The following is an 18,685-nucleotide window of genomic DNA, read 5'->3' on the forward strand; positions in this document are numbered from 1 at the left end:
GAAGTTAGAGATATGTGAAAAGAATGACAAGGTTTTACATTCTCCAGTTAAAAGCTCTAGAAGAAGGGGATGTGAAGAATGGGGAGAAGTAATGTCCAAAGAGCATTCTTCAGGGTTGATGAAACATATATATCTGCAGAATCCAGGAGAATCACTCCCAAACAGATTAAACAAAAAGAAATCCGTACCATACATATCGCAGTGCAACTGTCTAAAAACCCAAAACTAAGATCATAAGAGCACATAGGGGAAAGGACAACACACAAAGGTCAGCAATTATAAACTGATAGCAAACCTCTCAGTAATAAAGTTGGATGCCAGAGATTTGAGATAGTATCCATGAGGTTTATAAATGAGTGTCATTCTAGAAATTTGTGCCCAGATAAACTAGCAGTATAGAATAAAAGTAGTGCTGATACAATACTGGGTGAACAGACCTATAGGAAAAGATGATTTAAAAAAAAGCAAGGGATGTGTGTAGGAGAGTGTTTTTACCCACATTACTTTATGCCTGGAATTACTTGAGACATAATTGAGTCATTGAACAAAATGATACGTTGGCGATTTTTTGTTTGTTTGTTTTCATCACAAGCTTTAATCTGACCTGGATTAAAATACCCATGTCCTGTTTCCCTAAAAGCAGACTAATAAGCAGGGCCCTGGACCTTGGTGCTGATATTCTGATGGAGTGTTGAATTTATCACCTTTGTTTTACTTACTAACACACAGTTAATTTTCTTTGGCCATTACAGAATATGTTTTCAGATGCCAGTTTGTTGACTTTAAAATATTAAAAGCAAGTTGAAATAAATAAATTGCTTACCTATTTGAGGTTTAATAAGGTCTAGCGTGTCAAAAGGCACACAATGATTTTCTTTAATGTTTATTTATTTATTTTCAGAGCGAGAGAGGGAGGAAAGGGCAGACAGAGAGAGAGGGAGAGAGAGAGAATCCCAAGCAGGCTCCACACTGTTAGTACAGAGCCCAACTTGGGGCTTGACCTCACGAACCATGAGATCACGACCTGAAACAAAATCAAGGGTCAGACACTTAAGCAACTGAACCATCCAGGTGCCCTCCACAATGAATTTTAAATCCATTCCATAGAACTGTGATGTTCCATTAAAAAAGCGTGGAATATTTTGTTCTCGTTAACTAAATTATTCAGAAATGGCAATGTGAAACTGATTTATAAACTGATTATTGTTGGTGTAATAACTTCTGTACCTTTATATTGGAACTTCTGGGGTTTATATTCAAAACTTGGGAATCCTTTAGAATTTTAAGATGATTAGAAAAGTCTTTGCAGTTTGAGGACCATTCTGTATGTCTGGGGACCAGTTTGGCCCTATTAATTTTTCTAGATAGTCATTTTTTTCTAAAATTGGGTGGATTAAACTCTTCCTGGTCAAATTCCCAACTTTTCATGTAACTCCAATTTCTTAGGACCTTGAGGTTCTCTGTTGTAATGTGTTCTCAAGTCAAATCAGGCTTCTCAAGGGTAGTGGAGCCTCTTTCCCTGCACATGGAGAGAGAATGATGATAATTGTGTGATAAAGACAAAAAGGAAGGTCCATATTGAAGGCTTCTTGGATCTCCCTCCTATTCACCCATTCAGACCAAACCCAGTGCACAACTTTGCCATAATGAGTCGTGTTCTGTAGTTTCAAGGCTGCACTCTGCCATGAGAGGCAGCTACCAAAGCCAGATCCTCTCACATTGATCCTCAAATCCGCGTCCCCTTTGGTGATTGGTTCTTCCCCCAGCAGACTCCACCTTCTCTTCCTTTTCAAATCTCTTTCTCTCTTGCAGCGTAGCTCTTACTGAAATTGACCTATATTTTCCTCTTTCCTTCCTCCCACTCATAAAGTAGTATCCTTTGTAATCTTGGTTTTGCAAGTATTTTGAGCAAAGTGTATCCTATGGGTACTCAAGAGGCTGCCAGTATTTATCATTATCTCTTACTAATTGTATGACTTTGGGAAGTTACATGATCTCTCAGCGTCTGCTTTTTCATCTTTGTATTCACATGGGTTATTATGAGGATTAAATAAGAGAATACAGGGGAAACACTTGGCTCAGTGCCTGAAAGACCTCAACAAACATATTAATTGTTACTTGAGATATGATGAATTTTATGAAAGGGAATGTTCAGGGAGCATAGGAGATTTACAGCTGGGGCCCTTCACTTATACTGAAGGGAACAACGAATGTCCTCCAGAGGAAGTGACCTTTAAGCTGAGACCTTCAGGGTGAATATAATTTGTGATCTGGAAAAAAACAAAGGTTCCAAGTAGAAGAAACCACCTGACACATTCCAGGGCCTGAAGGCATATGCTGGGGGAATGCAGGAGCTGAGAAGTCCCAAATGGTGGGACGGAGAGAATGAGCTGGGAAGATGGGAAAAGGTGAGCCTCGGAGAAGTAAGCAGGTGCCAGAGGGCAGAGGGCTCTGAAGGTCATGGTTAGGATTTTATACTTTACCTTGACCACAAATTAAAAAACACTAAAGAAAGGTCAGAGAAAGGAAATGACATGATCAGTATAAATTCTGAAGAGACCATTCTCCCCTGCATTTGGGCAGGCTGGTAAGAAACACCTGTTGCTTCCTTCTTTAGCTCCAGGAGGAAGTTCAAAACACACAAGGTCCAGTCCACCTGTGGAAACCCTCACCCCAGCCCTGTGCCTTAAATTGCCATAAAATCCAGGTCTCCTTTCCTGACTCTCAAGCCATTTTTGGACCTGCTTGAGAACCTTCTGTGCACTTCCAGAAGGCCTCATTATGTGAGTAATAAACCTTTTCATATGCTCTTGGTATGTGTGTGGCCTCAAAATCAATCTCTACATCTGAACCAAATTCAGATGGTGGGGTTGGGGTGTCCGTTGTGCCTCCTGTGGTAACCACACAATATGGATTATAAATATAAAAACTTTAACATATCTATCTCAAAAAAAGAATGAGATTATACTATGAACATCTGATCTGTAAAATAATGTACTTTCAACAAGGATGTTATTAAATGTTTTTCACAATATCATTTTAACCACAGTATATTATACTAGTATATGTATAGTGCAAATGATCTAACCAACTTACAATTAGACATATGTGTTGGTTATAATATTTTTACTACTGCTGTAGCAGATATCCTTATAGCTAAACATTTGTTCATTTTCTTGGTAACTAAGATAAATTCTAGTTTTAAGTATTAATGAATCATAAGCACGTTCATCTCATTAGAGTAAACATTTATGGAACACCTGCCACGAGCATTTATTGGGATCCTAAATACAAAAGACATCAAAATTGTTTTCAGAGAAGTACTCTTACAATAAGGGATTCACAGGAATATTTGCAGGTTAAAAACTGATTTTTTTTTTAAATGAAGACAGCTAAAGCAAGAAATGTAGCCTGTATAAAATTTTATAAGGTGTGAAGTTTGCCACAGGGTGGCACTAATACATTTCTATTAAATTATGATATGTTAGAATGTTTTTTCTCTGTTGATCTGCTTTTTTAGTGAATTAAAATTAGGTTTAGTTTGATATTTTAAAAATTAGTTTACATTAAAAAACACAAGACAGGGGTGCTGGGGTGGCTCAGTCTGTTAAGAGTCCGACTTTGGCTCGGGTCATGATCTCGCAGTTTGTGAGTTCGAGCCCTGTGTCAGGCTCTGTACTGACAGCTCAGAGCCTGGAGCCTGCTTCAGATTCTGTGTGTCCTTCTCTCTCTGACCCTGCCCCACTCCTGCTCTGTCTCTCTAAAATAAATAACCTTGAAAACACACACACACACACACACACACACACACACGACAGCATTTTTATTTAAGAACCTAAATATTATACATACCTTCATAACCACAGAGCCTGACAGGTGATTTCTGTTGTTTTTGTTTTTTTAATGTTGGTTTATTTTTGAGAGAGAGACAGCATGAGCAGGGGAGGGGCAGAGAGAGGGGGAGACACAGAATCCAAAGCAAGCTCCTGGTTCTGAGCTGTCAGCACAGAGCCCTATGCGGGGCTTGAACCCACAAACTGCGAGATCATGACCTGAGCTGAAGTCAGATGCTTAACCAACTGAGCCACCCAGGAAGCCCCCAGGTGATTTCCTTTTTAAAAAACCAAAAATCAAATTATTGAACATAGTGTATATACACATACACACACATACATATATAAATGTTTATGAATATTATAAACACATAATATTTAGGTTCTTAAAAATCCTGTTTTACATTTTTTTGGGGCGCCTGGGTAGCTCAGTTGGTTAAGCGTCCGACTTGGGCTCAGGTCATGATGTCTTGGTTTGTGAGTTCAAGCCCAGGATCGGGCTCTGTGCTGGCAATCAGAGCCTGGAGCTTGCTTCGGATTCTGTTTGTCTTCCTCTCTCTCTGCCCCTCACCTGCTCACGGTCTGTTTCTCTCTGTCTCTCAATAATAAATAAATGTTAAAAAAATGTTTTTTTAAATCCTGTTTTGCATTTTTTAATGTAAACTAATTTTCTAAATGCGTGTATGTGTTTGTGTTTTATTGTATGTGAAATAAGAGAGTGAAATACAATTTACAGAGTTGGGTTTATTTTCTGATCTTGTGTCTAACTGAAATTTTAGCTTTTATATTTTATATGAGGGATCCTCAATAGTCCGTTTCTTTGCTCGCCTACACCAGAAAAATTTTAGGGGCAGAGAACTTTTGTAAAGTATACTCTACCATTTACCCCTGTTTCTTCTCTCAACCATTCTGAATGCACCTAGGGGGGCATTACTTCCCTTCCTTCTTAATTAGTTCTCCAGTGAGCTTCTGTTAATGACAATTACATTTACATAATTAATTATTATGTCTTTCTGGTAAAGTCACTTCTGTATCATTATGAAATGACCTTTTTATTCCTGGTGATGTTTTTTGCTGTGAAATTTACCTTCTGATGCTAAGGTAGCCATTGGTACCTTTTCTTTTGAGTCTTGCTTTTTTATATAATCTGAATTCGCCATCTTGTTATTTGTTACCTATTTGTCTCATCTAACTCTTGGTTCCCCCTTTTCTCTTTTCTGCCTTGTTTGAGATTAAAGTTATTCATTTTCTTTTTTTAAATGTTTACTTATTTTTGAGAGATAGAGAGAGAACACAAGAAAGAGGGCACCTGCCCTGTGATCTCTAGTCAGCTTTGTCTCCCTAGACTCAGCTTCTCAACTCGGGGTACCTGCTGGGCTCCCCTTGGCTTTCCCCTCCCAGTGTGTAGCCTGGAAACTCAGTCATTGACTCATCTCATTTGTTTTATATATCTTAGGGAATCACTGTTCTTTGTTGCCTGATGTCCACTGTCTTGAACACTATTATTTCATTTTTTTTTTTTTTTCTGGTTTTTTGGTTGTTTCAGGCAGTAGTATAAATTTGGCCCAGGTCATTCCATCTTGTCCAGAGCAAAATATCTACTTCAAGTTTTTATGAGAGATTTTTGTTAGTTTCTTTGTATAATTTTTTATTTAAATCTATGCAATAATCTTGAATTGTACTTTAGATTAAGTAGGGAATTAATTACTTTATCTCGAACACATACTATTTAAAGATTCTACCTGTAAATGGATACATTATACATTAAATAATTAATTTTTGTAGGGTTTTTTTCCCTCATAGTTTGGTTAGAAAAGCAATGGCTTTGACTTATTAACACCTGGAAAGTAAGTCTAATAATGCTAGTTGTAATTTTACTCCTTTAATTACATTATAGTAAAATTTACTAAACTTAAGCTTTTTATAAATTAAAATATATCTGGTAGGTCATCTTCAACACATTTTAAACTGAACATAATTGCATTTCTTTAATACTGTGGAGTTAAAAAGCTAAAGAAATATGTCTCATACAAAGATTCAAGAAATTTTATGAAACAAAGTTACAATCATTTCTTGAGTGCCTACTATGTGAGAGGAACTTCACAAAATTATTTTTTATACTCACAATTAATTTATTAGACAGACGTTGTTGTCCCCACTTGAAAGATGAGGAAATTTACATACAATAGGATTATATAACTTGCCCAAAGTTACAGAGGAAGTAGTCACACAAGCTGGATTCACACAAGCCAAACAACTAAAACCCAAAAGTATTTTATTATCCTATGCTGATTAAACCTCTTCACTTTGTAAAGAGCTTAAGATCTTCCAAACTTTAGGAGAATGAGTTTTAATAATAGATTTATTGATAAGTTTTAGTCCATTAGCATGTCAAATAGTAATATCTTATAAATTTTGCCTCCTATCCTATAAATAACATAATGACAACTTCATGTCACATTTCGACTCTAATAATAACTTAAATTTTGAAGCACTTTGCAGTTTTCATGGCTTTCACATATTTTTATCTCAATTAATTATCATAACCACACTGGTTAATGCATTAGCCCCATTTTGTTCAAAGTCTATCACTTGGCTTAGGTTCCCGTGATTCTTAGACCAGTATTTTTTCTATTATCCCAAGCTAGCCTTTCTGCATCATTAGATTATTTTATTAAAACAAACAAAACCAAAGTGGCACCCATGTAAAGTAACCAAGTTTTTTCCCAATTTTATGACAATACTTCCAAAAAATAAGGTTTGATTTTTATATTTGGGAAGGTATTGAAAATTTTGCTTACCATATTAGCGTCATTTTCTTTTGTTTTGCAGCCTTGCAGGACACCTCACTGAATGTGATGCTCAGAGTATTGGTGGAAAATTCATAAGTTGGGATTGGATGCCAGACTGGCAGGTTATCAACACATATATATATAAAGTTTATATAGCATTTACATTTTAGAAATTTTATTATGTGTTTATTAAATTGTATTTCATTATTTTCTTAATTTATATTGTTTATTTGCATTATATATTGTTTTCATATTGTGATACACAAACTATATATCCTAGCCATCATTATCTTATTAGGATCCAGAGCTAAGTTTCAAGAGAATTCTTTTTGGCACCTTAAAAATCATATTTCCCTAAGATAATATACAATATTTTATATTACTATTATTATGGTCTCTGGTTTATTTATTAAGCTGACCTTTGTACCTGTTAATGAGTTGAATTGTGTCCCCCAAGGATATGTTCAAATTCTAACTCCTAGGACCTTAGAATGTTACCTTATTTGGAGAGGGTCTTTACAGAGGTAGTCAAGTCAAAATGAGATAATTACAATAGGCCTCAATCCAATAGGATTGGTGTTCTGATAAAAAAAAAAAAAAAAGAAATTTGGACAAAGAAAAAGACACACACAGAGGGAAGACAATGTGAAGACACACAGAGAGAACAACATGTAAAGACAGGACTGGAGTGATGCATCTATAAACCAAGTAACACCAAAGATTGTTGACAAACCACCAGAAGCTTAGAAAGGAAAGGAAGGATTTTCCCCTAGAGCTGTCAAAAAGAACATGGCCCTGCTTGTCTACACCTCGATTTCAAACTAATAGCCTCCAGAACTGAGATAGTACATTTCTGTTGCTTTAAGACACCCAGAGTTTGGTACTTTGTTACAATACCCCTAGGAAAATAATATAGTGCCTAAAATAGAGTCTCTCTGTTTAAGGACAAAATATACTAAATATGTATTACTGGAACCTTGTATAAATATATATCTAAATATACACTGGAACCTTGAAATACCAGGACCCTATTCCATCCAGGGCTCTGCTGTGAGAAGGTTCTTGGTCCCAACTCTAAGAAGCTCCTGCAACAAGAGCCAGCTTACCAATGTGAAACTTAGAATACATAGGCTTTTGCCTCTAGTAACAATTAGGGATCTATACATGACATTCCAGACCCCAGTCTAGACAGTGGTCTTTCCAGTCTTGTCTCCCATTCTTTCTCTGATCCTTGTCCAGTGCCAAGCAGGTGCTATCACTCTTCTCCTCCTCTTTGGCTGTCATATGGTACCAGACTAGTAGGAAGCAATAAATACATGAGGGTTACGGCAACAATGGGAAATGTGTCCTTGGCCCTTTACTCATATTTGTCTGTATTTTATCTCTGAGAATGATCATTTGCTTTTGCAGTGTTTGCCCCTACTTGGTAGCAGATGACTTATCTGATAGTTTTTGTTTGTTTATAATTTTATTTTTACCTGAAATTCATTAGCTTCTATTAGAGACTTATACATTTCTGATGGTGATGTGGTCAGTCTCTTACTGACCTAGACTCAGGTCTCTTCCATGCTCTCCCTTATCTCATCAATCATCAGTAAGGTCAATTTTTACTCCATAATATCCTTCATTTTCTTCCTTTTATATTCATCCAAATTTTCCAGTTTTCTTATCTAGCTTCTAAAGGCTATTTTAGAATCTTATGTGGATTCTGAAGGCTATGTAGATTCTCAAGACCATTAGCTGGTCTCCATGCCTCTTGTTTCCAACGTAACAGCTTTGGAACTGTAAAACAAATAGTTGAAGTACAAGAAATCTGACTTCTTAGATTTTATCATCTTGGTTTTATCTTTTCAACCAAATTATAAACTCTCTGAGGGCGTGGATCTTTGCATTCCTACAGATTTATCAGATGCACCATTCAGCCCAAAATAACAATGAGAAAGCATGAACTTTAGAGATATTGCCTAGAATCCTGGTTCTACCACTTATTAGCTCTGTGAGATGGGACAAGTTACTCAACCTTTATGTTCCTCAATGTCACTCATCTGCAGAGTAAGGAAAATGGTAATATCTACTCTGAATGGATTATTATGGAAGATGAGTCAATAAAGCACTTAAAACAGTACCAAAAATGAATAGTAACTTTTCAATAAGATGTTCATTATCTTATTGTCTTACACTTCGATGTTCACCAAATATTTGGAGACTAATAAAAGATAAGTTGCGTTAACACAAGAATAGAAGCACCTATCTGAACCTATTTTATCTGAACGTGTGTTGCACCTCTCACTTAAGGTGGTGTAGTCCTGAGTCTTGTTGAGTTCCATGAGTATAAAATAAGGGTAATAATACCTACCCATAGGATTGTTGTAGAGATTACTATAAATAGGTTGCTGTTGGTCAGGGCTGAATCCAGTGTCTGACACACGGTAAACGTGTAAGTAAATGGCACCCAGGAGAAAGAGTGATAATGGTAGTGTTAATAGTAGTGAGGCAGCAGTAGCAGTGATGGCATGGTAGTAATAATAGCAATAATGGTAGTAACAGGAAGAAGCAGGATTTTACTTAGTTTTTGGTGTGTATGGAACATATCAGCAATTGGAAGTAGCTTGGGGGTTGTGAGGAAAAGGCGAAGATTTTCTTGACAGTCCAAGAGAGGTGATGGTTGAAGTCATGGGAATGGATGCGGTGCCTTTGAGTGTGAAGAGAACAGTACTGGGACAATCAGGGCATCTAGGGAATGCAAGGACAAGGGGAAAGTTGAGGATCGTGGAGAGAGTATAGTTCAAATTCTTACCCATCAAATCCAGAGAGTGTGGGAGGAAGAAAACAACTTGTAAGGTGGGAAGCTGTGAGTAGAGAGTGCCAGACAGTAAGAGAAAGTAGTCAAGGAAGTCAGTGACCTGCCTCGGCCCCTATTACAGTCATTTCTCAACCATTTCCTCATCTTTCCGTCTTACTTAGAATTATCTTCCCTTTAACAGCTAAAAAAAATAAATATATACATACGTTAATGAAATTAAAAACACTATATTTTAATGCTATGGCTGAATGCTATGGTCCACTAAAACCAATTGGCAATACGTCATGAAGAAAATATGGACATGCTGGAGAGAAACAAATATGCTTTTCATTTTAAGAAGCAAATTATGGCCTGAAAGTTATATTGTGAAGCTGAGGACATACATTTGACAGGAGAAATTGAGAAAGCATGGAATGTGCCTTTACTCAATATATTTGGAATCCTTTGCTGAACTCTAACATGTACCAGTGCTTTAGAGAAAGAAACATTTTTTTAATTGGTGAACCCAAAAGTTATGTCCTAAATTTTATATATATATATATGTATATATATATATATATATATACATATATATATATATACACAAATATATATATGTATATATTTGAACACATATATATGTTTGTTGTGACTTTTTCTGAAAATTATTTTCTAAGTATTTTTTTAAATATGAAGGTTTTATCAAAAAGCAATTTTTGCTTCAGCAATTCAGATAATATTGATTAATGTCTATTTGATTTCGATGTTGTCAATGCTTTAGTCAGTTTGTTCCAAATGAAACATATTTCTCTTGGCTTCCTGCTTTTGCTGTAAACAGCCCGAAAAGCAATTACAAATTAAAAATCATCCCTATTCAGGTAAATAGTAAGATTATATTTATTTATTATTTCGATATTTCTCTCTTTTTTGTCTCTATATACTGTTTTTAAATATATTGTTTAAACAAAGTATTCAAGGGGCGCCTGAGTGGCTCAGTCGGTTGAGCAGCCGACTTCAGCTCAGGTCACGATCTCACAGTCTGTGAGTTCGAGCCCCGCGTCGGGGCTCTGTGCTGACAGCTCGGAGCCTGGAGCCTGTTTCGGATTCTGTGTCTCCCTCTCTCTGACCCTCCCCCGTTCATGCTCTGTCTCTCTCAGTCTCAAAAATAAATAAACATTAATAAAAAAAAATTAAAAAAAAATAAAGTATTCAATACAATATAAATATAGCAACTATTATACCTAGAACAACCAAAACTGATCTATAGCTTCTTCTCTAAGAATAGTTCCAAGGATACTATCTTAGACACCTTCCTTATAATGGTTGCTGTTGCCATTAAGCATTGCACATGGCCTTTTAAAATTTATACTTTTTATTTATGATACTTAAACACGCAGTGGTCATAATGCAATATAAAATAGCTTCAATTAGTATACATATTCTTTTTCCACTTCAATCTTTAAAAAAATAATAATAAACTCCCAGTGAACCTTTACCCTGCAAATGACCTGATATGACATATTTGAACTTGCAGTGAACTTTCACGTGAACTTTCAGTTATCCTCTGAGAAATATAACAGATGGAAAATAGGCAGATTTTTCAAATATTTTTAGATGCAGTGCTTGGACATGTTTAACAGAGACAACAAGGCCGACTATCTCTTTCCAGTGTTTACTTTGCTGACTTTATTGTACTGCATGCTGTTTACTTACATTATATGCATGAATTAAGAGGTTCAGTTATAGTTCTGTTTGACCAGCATCTTGATTTAAAAAAAATTTTTTTTAACGTTTATTTATTTTTGAGAGACAGAGACAGAGCACGAGTGGGGAAGGGACAGAGAGGGAGACACAGAATTGGAAGCAGACTCCAGGCTCTGAGCTGTCAGTACAGAGCCCAACGTGGGGCTCAAATCCACGACTGTGAGATCATGACCTGAGCTGAAGTCGGAGGCTTAACTGAGCCATCCAGGTGCCCTGACCAGGATCTTGATTTTAAACCAGCACTTGTATATGTGTTTAAAGATGAGGCTAAGAGGGTCATAAAATATAACAAATTGCGAGAGAACTTTATCGAACTTATTGAAATAATACTGCTTCAAATCATTTAGATATGAGGGACTTTCAAGGATCTATTTCAGATTTTAGAATATGAATCAGCTATAATGTCTTTCACTTTGAATGGTTTGTAGCTGGAAATTCAGTTCAAAATATACATGGTTTTTGAACAGTTATTTGGGAAAGGAAGAGGAAAATTAAGGGAGCACTAGCTATTGTTTATAACTGCTATGGTATGAGATAGTCTCCTTGGAGGGATTTAATCTTAGCAACTCTCTTCCCTAAGTAGTTATCTTATTCATTTTGCACAACAGGAAAGGGAGACAGAGAGGTTGCGTAACTTGCCTGAGAAGACACAGCTAAACTGGGGAATTAAATCCGGGTCTCCAAGACTTTCAAGTCCTTTCTCTTGCAACAAGTTTGTGCTCCCAAGAACGAAATATTTTGTTTGGTCAAATGAATGCTAAAGATAAAAGTGTGATTATGCTGTAATACTTCTATAATCTTTGTTTTGAGAATTTAAAGAGTTTATTTCTTTGTATTTGTTGCATAATATTGCTAAATAAGTTAGGTATACAACTTTCAGACTGCTCTCAGTGATATAAAGATAGTAACTGAGACTTTTGCTTCTCTTGAAAATTTCCTATTGTTTGCAAAAAAACTATACATCTATTACATTTACCAAATAATGCAGGCATTTATATTATTTATCCACTGATATGCATCTCCTTGCTTAGAATCAATTCTTATTAACACCCACTTTATTCTCAGACCGTAATTTATTCATCCTGAATAATGTTTTAGATGTAGTTTAGTTCAGAGAGAGATTATACTTAATGGACATAGATATGTATAAAGTAGCGCACAATTGCATTTATAAGATCAGAATGTGAACTGTATTAAGCTGTAATTAGTCCCTCTTTCCTGACACTTCACTTAGCAACAACAATATCATTGGTGAGGAAAATAAAGATCTTTCCATTTCACAAGGATGTACTCAGAAGCTTGAAGGACCTGTTGTGATCTTGTCAGTGACATAGTTTAAATGGATAGCAAGTTAGGGGCACCTGGGTGGCTCAGTTTGTTAAACATCTGACTTCAGCCCAGGTTATGATCTCACAGCTTGTGATTTCGAGCCCCGCATCGACATCTGGGCTGACAGCTCATAGCCTGGAACCTGCTTTGGATTCTGTGTCTCCCTCTGTCTCTGCCCCTCACCCCACTCACATTCTGTCTCTCTCTCTCTCTCTCTCTCTCTCTCAAAAATAAATAAACATTAAAAACCATTTTTTTTACATGGATAGCAAGTTAAAGTAAGTTGTTACTCATTTTAAGGGAATTTGTAATACATTCCTTTCTTTAACTTTTTAGCTCATTTATTAAAAACAGCTTTTAATGAAAAGTAATGAACAGTTTTCATATTAAAATAAGTGATCCTGTTTTTCTCTCCAGTGTTTAGGTATTAAAGGTAGTGTAGGTTCAAGGAGCAAAAGGTCTCTTCCTTCTTCCTTTTACAGCTGATCCTTCAACAACATGGGTTTGAACTGCACTGGTCCACTTACACATGGATTTTTTCCGATGAATATAGTACAGTACTGTATATTTTCTATTGCTTATAATATTCTTAATGATATTTTCTTTAGCTTTATTTATTGTAAGAATACAGTATATAACACATATAACGTACAAAATATGTGGTAATTGATTATTTTATTAGTAAGGCTTTAGTAGGCTATTAGTAGTTTATTTTGGGGGGAGTCAAAAATTATACGTGGATTTTTGATTGCGTAGGGAATCAGTGCTCCTAACCCCTGTGTTGTTCAAGGGTCAACTATATAAGGTCTTTTCTCTTGTGTTATTTTGTTATTTGTTTAGAGGTCAGGTGGAAAGCACATAAATTTCCCTCTGTATGATAGGGTGATTTAGTTAGGGATAAAGTTATGATTTCCTGTAGAAAGTAGGCAGAAAACATGGTGGAGAGATAAGCCCACGACTATCTTTGATTTCTCGATATTAGTTAAGACTAATTGGTATATGTAAACTCTAAAACTTACATTTATAATATTGCAATTCCTTAGATTTAGGGTAATCATTATCTGTACAAAGCTAGTTGTGTATGGTGGCACCACGATTATAAAACATCATAGAGAAGGGCTGTGGAGTAGGTATTGAAGTATCAATATAGAGAATATATATCTGTATATTAAAAATAATGTTTCGTTTTTTGATATGGTATGTCCAAAACTGTGATATGTCCATGACAGAAAACATAAAATTTAGGCATACATGCTTTTTTATCTTCTTGCTTTCAAATAAACTCTGAAAGCTACAAAGTGATACAACCTCTAAAAATAAAAGTGTCAAATTTGGGGGCACCCGGATGGCCCAGTCAGTTAAGTGTCTGACTCATGATCTCAGCTCAGGTCTTGATCTCAGGGTAGTGAGTTCAAGCCCCGCGTTGGGTTCCATGCTGGGCCTACTTAAAAAAAAAAGAAAAAAAGAAAAATACAAAGTGTCAGCTTAGTTTTTACATTAATTTTTTAATTAATAATCTACATGTGTACTATTTAGGATTTTTTTATTGCAAGTGACAGAAATGTAATTCAAACTGACATAAAAAGGAGTGGCAGTCACATGCAAACTTGAACACAGATTATATTGTATACCGTTTTTGCCTCTTTTTTAAATATAACATTAGGAGCATTTCATCATAATTAATTTTACTTTTTACCGTTTTTTTTATTTACTTTCTTACATTATTTCAAAAGTGCTCTATAGCATTCCATTATCTGTGTGTATCATATTGTATATTTATTTTTACTTTTTTTAACGTTTATTATTTATTTTTGAGAGACAGAGTGAGAGGAAGGAGGGGCAGAGAGAGAGGGAGACACAGAATCCAAAGCAGGCTCCAGGCTCCAGGCTGTCGGCTGAGAGCCCAATACAGGACTCAAACCCATGAGCTATAAGATCATGACCTGGGCCGAAGTCAGATGCTTAACGGACTGAGCCACCCAGGCATCCCTATTGTAGTGTATTTAAATATTCCTTTCTTGTTTGACATTTAGATTGTTTCCAGTAGAGTATTTCCAAAGTCTCTGTCCATGTAGAAGAAAAAGCTTGATTGGAAGCTTAACAGAAATAAACTTTAAAGCCCCAAAAATATTTCTCTAAATTCAGAAATGTAATCTTATACCCCCCCCCCCCAATTTATTAAAGCTTTCACTTGACTTCTATGAAGGTCATTATTTCATATTAGAAAAGATAACCTTATTTATGTATGCACTCAGAATAGATACAATTGTTTCCGATAATAGTTATGTGACCCATTCTAGGGCATATTATTGTTGGCATAGATTAATATCATTGTTTATATTTATAACCTTGTCTTAGCAGGTAAGCAAGTGCTTGTTACCATGATGATTTCAGAGCAACTTCTGTCTGCACAATGGAAGGTCCAAAAAGCAACTAAAAAAGGAAGGAGAATAGCTGAAAGTTTTTTGAAAAGGTTTGCACATGAAACAAAATGATGGGTTTTCCAGTCTATTTTAAAGCACATTAGCGATCAGATTATTTCACAAGGATCGTTATTATAATGACTTAACGTTTTCCCCTAATGTGTCTATATATTCACTCATCACGTTATGTATTAAGTGGAGAGTGACCTGCCCCAACAGTTTTGTAGTTTAGTATGCTCAGATAAACAAGTTTTAGTAAGGTTTTATGGATATTAGCTTCTTTCTCTTAACCTAGAGATGATGTTTAGAAAGATAACAGGTGATAGAATCAAAGCAACAGACCCTTTGACAGGTCAAATGGTACATCCGCCTGTTTTTATCTCTGGAGGAAACTTCATTTGTCCTAGAAATTTCTCTTTAAACATATCCAAATAAAGAAATATTATAATTTTGTGGCCAAACTTAATTATTTAACAATTTTTATAAAATTTTTGATGCTAGAACCAAATCATTTACATGTTATTTACACTAGTGATGCTTCCTACCATGTAAGTACCCCCAAATTATTTCATTTTTATCAATAGTGGTGATCAAAAACATTTAAAAGTAAAAAAACAACATAAACAGGAAACTGAGTGAAAATAACCTGTGATCCCTTAGCAGAAAGTTAGAGTGTTTTTAAATTAAAGATTTGGGGTGCATGGGTGGCTTAGTCAGCTAAGCATCTGACTCTTGATTTTAGCTCAGGTCCTGATCCCAGGGTCATGGGATTGAGCCCCATGTTGGCCTCAGTGCTGAGCATGGAGCCTGCTTGAGATTCTCTCTCTCTCTCTCTCTCTCTCTCTCTCTCTCTCTCTATTTCCCTCTCTCTCTCTCTCTCTCTCTTCTCCTGCCCCTCTCCCCCACTCACTCTCTCTCTCTTGAATTAAAGTGTTTTTTAATTAAAATTTAAGATAATTACAATCTGCATTTTTAAGGCTATCTATATAATTAATTAGTTAACTAGTTCTCTCTTTCAACATATGAGTCCCTTACTACATAGCAGTGACTTCTGGGCCCTGGGTATATAGCTGTGAGCAGGACAGACAAGGTAGCTATCCTCATGGTGTTTAGTAATATGGATAGACATTAAACTAATAACCCACAAATAAAGAATTGAAAAGTACTTTGAAGAAATATTAAAGGGTATTATGAAAAAGAATAACAAGCATAATTTCGATTTGGCAGTTAAGGAAGGTTTTATTTTATTTTTTTATTTTTTTAAAGTTTATTTATTTATTTTTTAATTTTTTTTAACGTTTATTTATTTTTGAAACAGAGAGAGACAGAGCATGAACGGAGGGAGGGTCAGAGAGAGAGGGAGACACAGAATCTGAAACAGGCTCCAGGCTCTGAGCGGTCAGCACAGAGCCTGACGTGGGGCTTGAACTCACGGACCGTGAGATCATGACCTGAGCCGAAGTCGGACGCTTAACTGACTGAGCCACCCAGGCGCCCCTAAAGTTTATTTATTTATTTTGAGAGAGAGAGACAGAGCACACCAGTCGGGGAAGGGCAGAGAGAGAGAATCCCAAGCAGGCTCCTCACTGCAAGCGCAGAGCATAACGCAGGGCTTGAACTCACGAACTGTGAGATTATGACCTGAGCTGAAGTGAAGAGCCAAGACCCGGATGCTTCACCGACTGAGCCACTCAGGTGCCCCAAGGAAGGTTTTATTAAGTGATGTTTGAACAAGGCAACCTGAATGATGGGTGCCTTCTTAGGCACCTACATAAGATAAAAGGCATGAAAACACAGTTATATGTCACAATATCTGGCACATATTATTCAGTAAATATTGTTGAATGAATGAATGACTATTCCAAAAATCAGAAAATAAAGCAAACGTTAAAACGGGAAGTGTAAAACAGTATTTTAAAAGTTAAGTCAAAATCACAGTTGTGCAAATAAATGTAAATGCCGTAGACTGCTCAATTAAAAGATAAAGTCTCTTAGAATAGATTAAAATCAAAGTTCAACTAAGTGTTATGATGCACAGTGAAACCAAACAATGCAAGAAAGTTGGAAGAATCAGTAAGCAAGGAATAAGAAAAAGAAGGACAAGGAGAAGGTAGGGGAGAATGAGAAGGGAAAAAATAAGAGGGAAATGATATTGACAGTAAGGTAGGATTCAAATGGCATAAAATGTATCATTCACAATGAAGATAATGTGGTCATGCCCTTTCATGTGCTAAATAACAAAGCATTAAGACATTTACGTCTCTTTAGATACCTAAAGAGAAAGAGATATACAATTGCCACGGAAGATTTTAACAGATCTTCATATTTATTGAGTTAAATGATAATGATTATTTATTTTTATTTATTATTTATTATTAAATAAATGATTAAAAAGAACACAGAATATTGGGATAATACAAAAGTTGAATTAAAAGCTACAGACAGAACATTCTCCCCCACACAAGACAAGTATGTACCTTGTTTTTAAGCATCCTCAAAGCTACCTTAATCTGTTTCAGAAAGTAGCAATTTTATAGACCACATTCTTTGATCATATGTTCAATACACCAAATTAATAACAAAACTTTCAAAAACAACCAAACCCCAAAACTCTAGTCTCTAAGAAATGTCAAAAGTACTCGTACCCTGTGGTGCCAGAGTGGTGCAGTCGGTTAAGTGCTTTGGCTCAGGTCATGATCTCAGGGGTTCGTGAGTTTGAGCCCGGCATCAGGCTCTGCGCTTGGGATTCTGTCTCTCCTTCTCTGTCCCTCCCCTGTTTGTGCTCACACGTGTGCTCTCCCTGTCTCCCAAAATAAATGCATAAACTTAAAAAAAAAAAAGTATTTGCACGTGTAATTATTGTATCAAGGAGAAAATCTTCGACATTAGACTGTTTAGAAAATAAAAGACATTGAGGCTATGAACATATCAAATGTTGTGGTTTGAAGCTAACGCTATATTCAAGAGTGACTTGATAGACTTAAAGGCCCCAGACTGCCCTAGGGCTTTCGCTGTAATTGTTGTTGACATCCAAAAATGGGTGACCTTGATCAAGAACGAAAACTAAGGGAATGTTGGAATGGATCCACTGTAAATTCATGAATACTTTTTTCTTTTCCTTCTCTTTTAATGATTCTGATTTTAAGAGAAAAAAAAAATCTCATTTGGTCCTTGAGCACATGCCAACCTCCCTTTTTTATCATGAAGCCAGCTCGCTATCGGCAGGCTCAGACGGTTCCACCAGAAACAGTATTTGGCTGGAATCTGGTAATGCTTGTTTTCACTTTATTTATTTATTTATTTATTTATTTATTTATTTATTTATTTATTTATAATTACTGAAGTATAGTTGACAATGTTACATTAGTTTCAGGTGTGCATCGTAGTGATCCAACAATTCTGCACGTTACGCAGTGTTCGCCACCCTCAGTGTAGTCATGGTACAACATTATTACGGTATTTTTGCCTCTGTTCCCCATGCTGTACTTTTCATCTCCATGACTTATTTAGTTTATACCTGGACGTTTGCACCTCTTAATCTCGCGTGCTTATTTTTATCATATCCTTTGCTGCAGAACTCATGTTTGAAGACGCTGGTGTGGAAAATTAGAGTGGGGTTCGTCTTCAAATTTTAGGATATGAAGAAACATATGGAACATAAACTGAAACAAATTTAAATGGAGTAAGTAAAATACAAGATTTCTTATTCCAGTGTAAAAGAATTGGTTTTGAATATTCTTAATCACTTATGTATGAAAGCAT

The 18,685-nt window shown here is 35.9% G+C and overlaps 1 protein-coding gene across 3 annotated transcripts in view; it reads left to right on the forward strand.

Moving 5' to 3' along the window:
- Positions 1 to 18,685, forward strand: part of LRAT (lecithin retinol acyltransferase) — a 120,243-nt gene that overhangs the window by 16,225 nt on the left and 85,333 nt on the right. For all 3 annotated transcript variants that reach the window (XM_081795576.1, XM_081795577.1, XM_078445671.2), the window contains exons 6-10: positions 2,618 to 2,783; positions 6,666 to 6,743; positions 14,862 to 14,973; positions 18,070 to 18,190; positions 18,499 to 18,605. The gene's annotated coding sequence lies outside the window, so the exon portion shown is untranslated. The remainder of the gene's footprint in view (positions 1 to 2,617; positions 2,784 to 6,665; positions 6,744 to 14,861; positions 14,974 to 18,069; positions 18,191 to 18,498; positions 18,606 to 18,685) is intronic.

This window comes from Panthera onca, chromosome B1 (genome assembly GCF_046562875.1).
Source record: "Panthera onca isolate mPanOnc1 chromosome B1, mPanOnc1 haplotype 2, whole genome shotgun sequence".
In the NCBI taxonomy this organism is placed as follows: Eukaryota; Metazoa; Chordata; class Mammalia; order Carnivora; family Felidae; genus Panthera; species Panthera onca.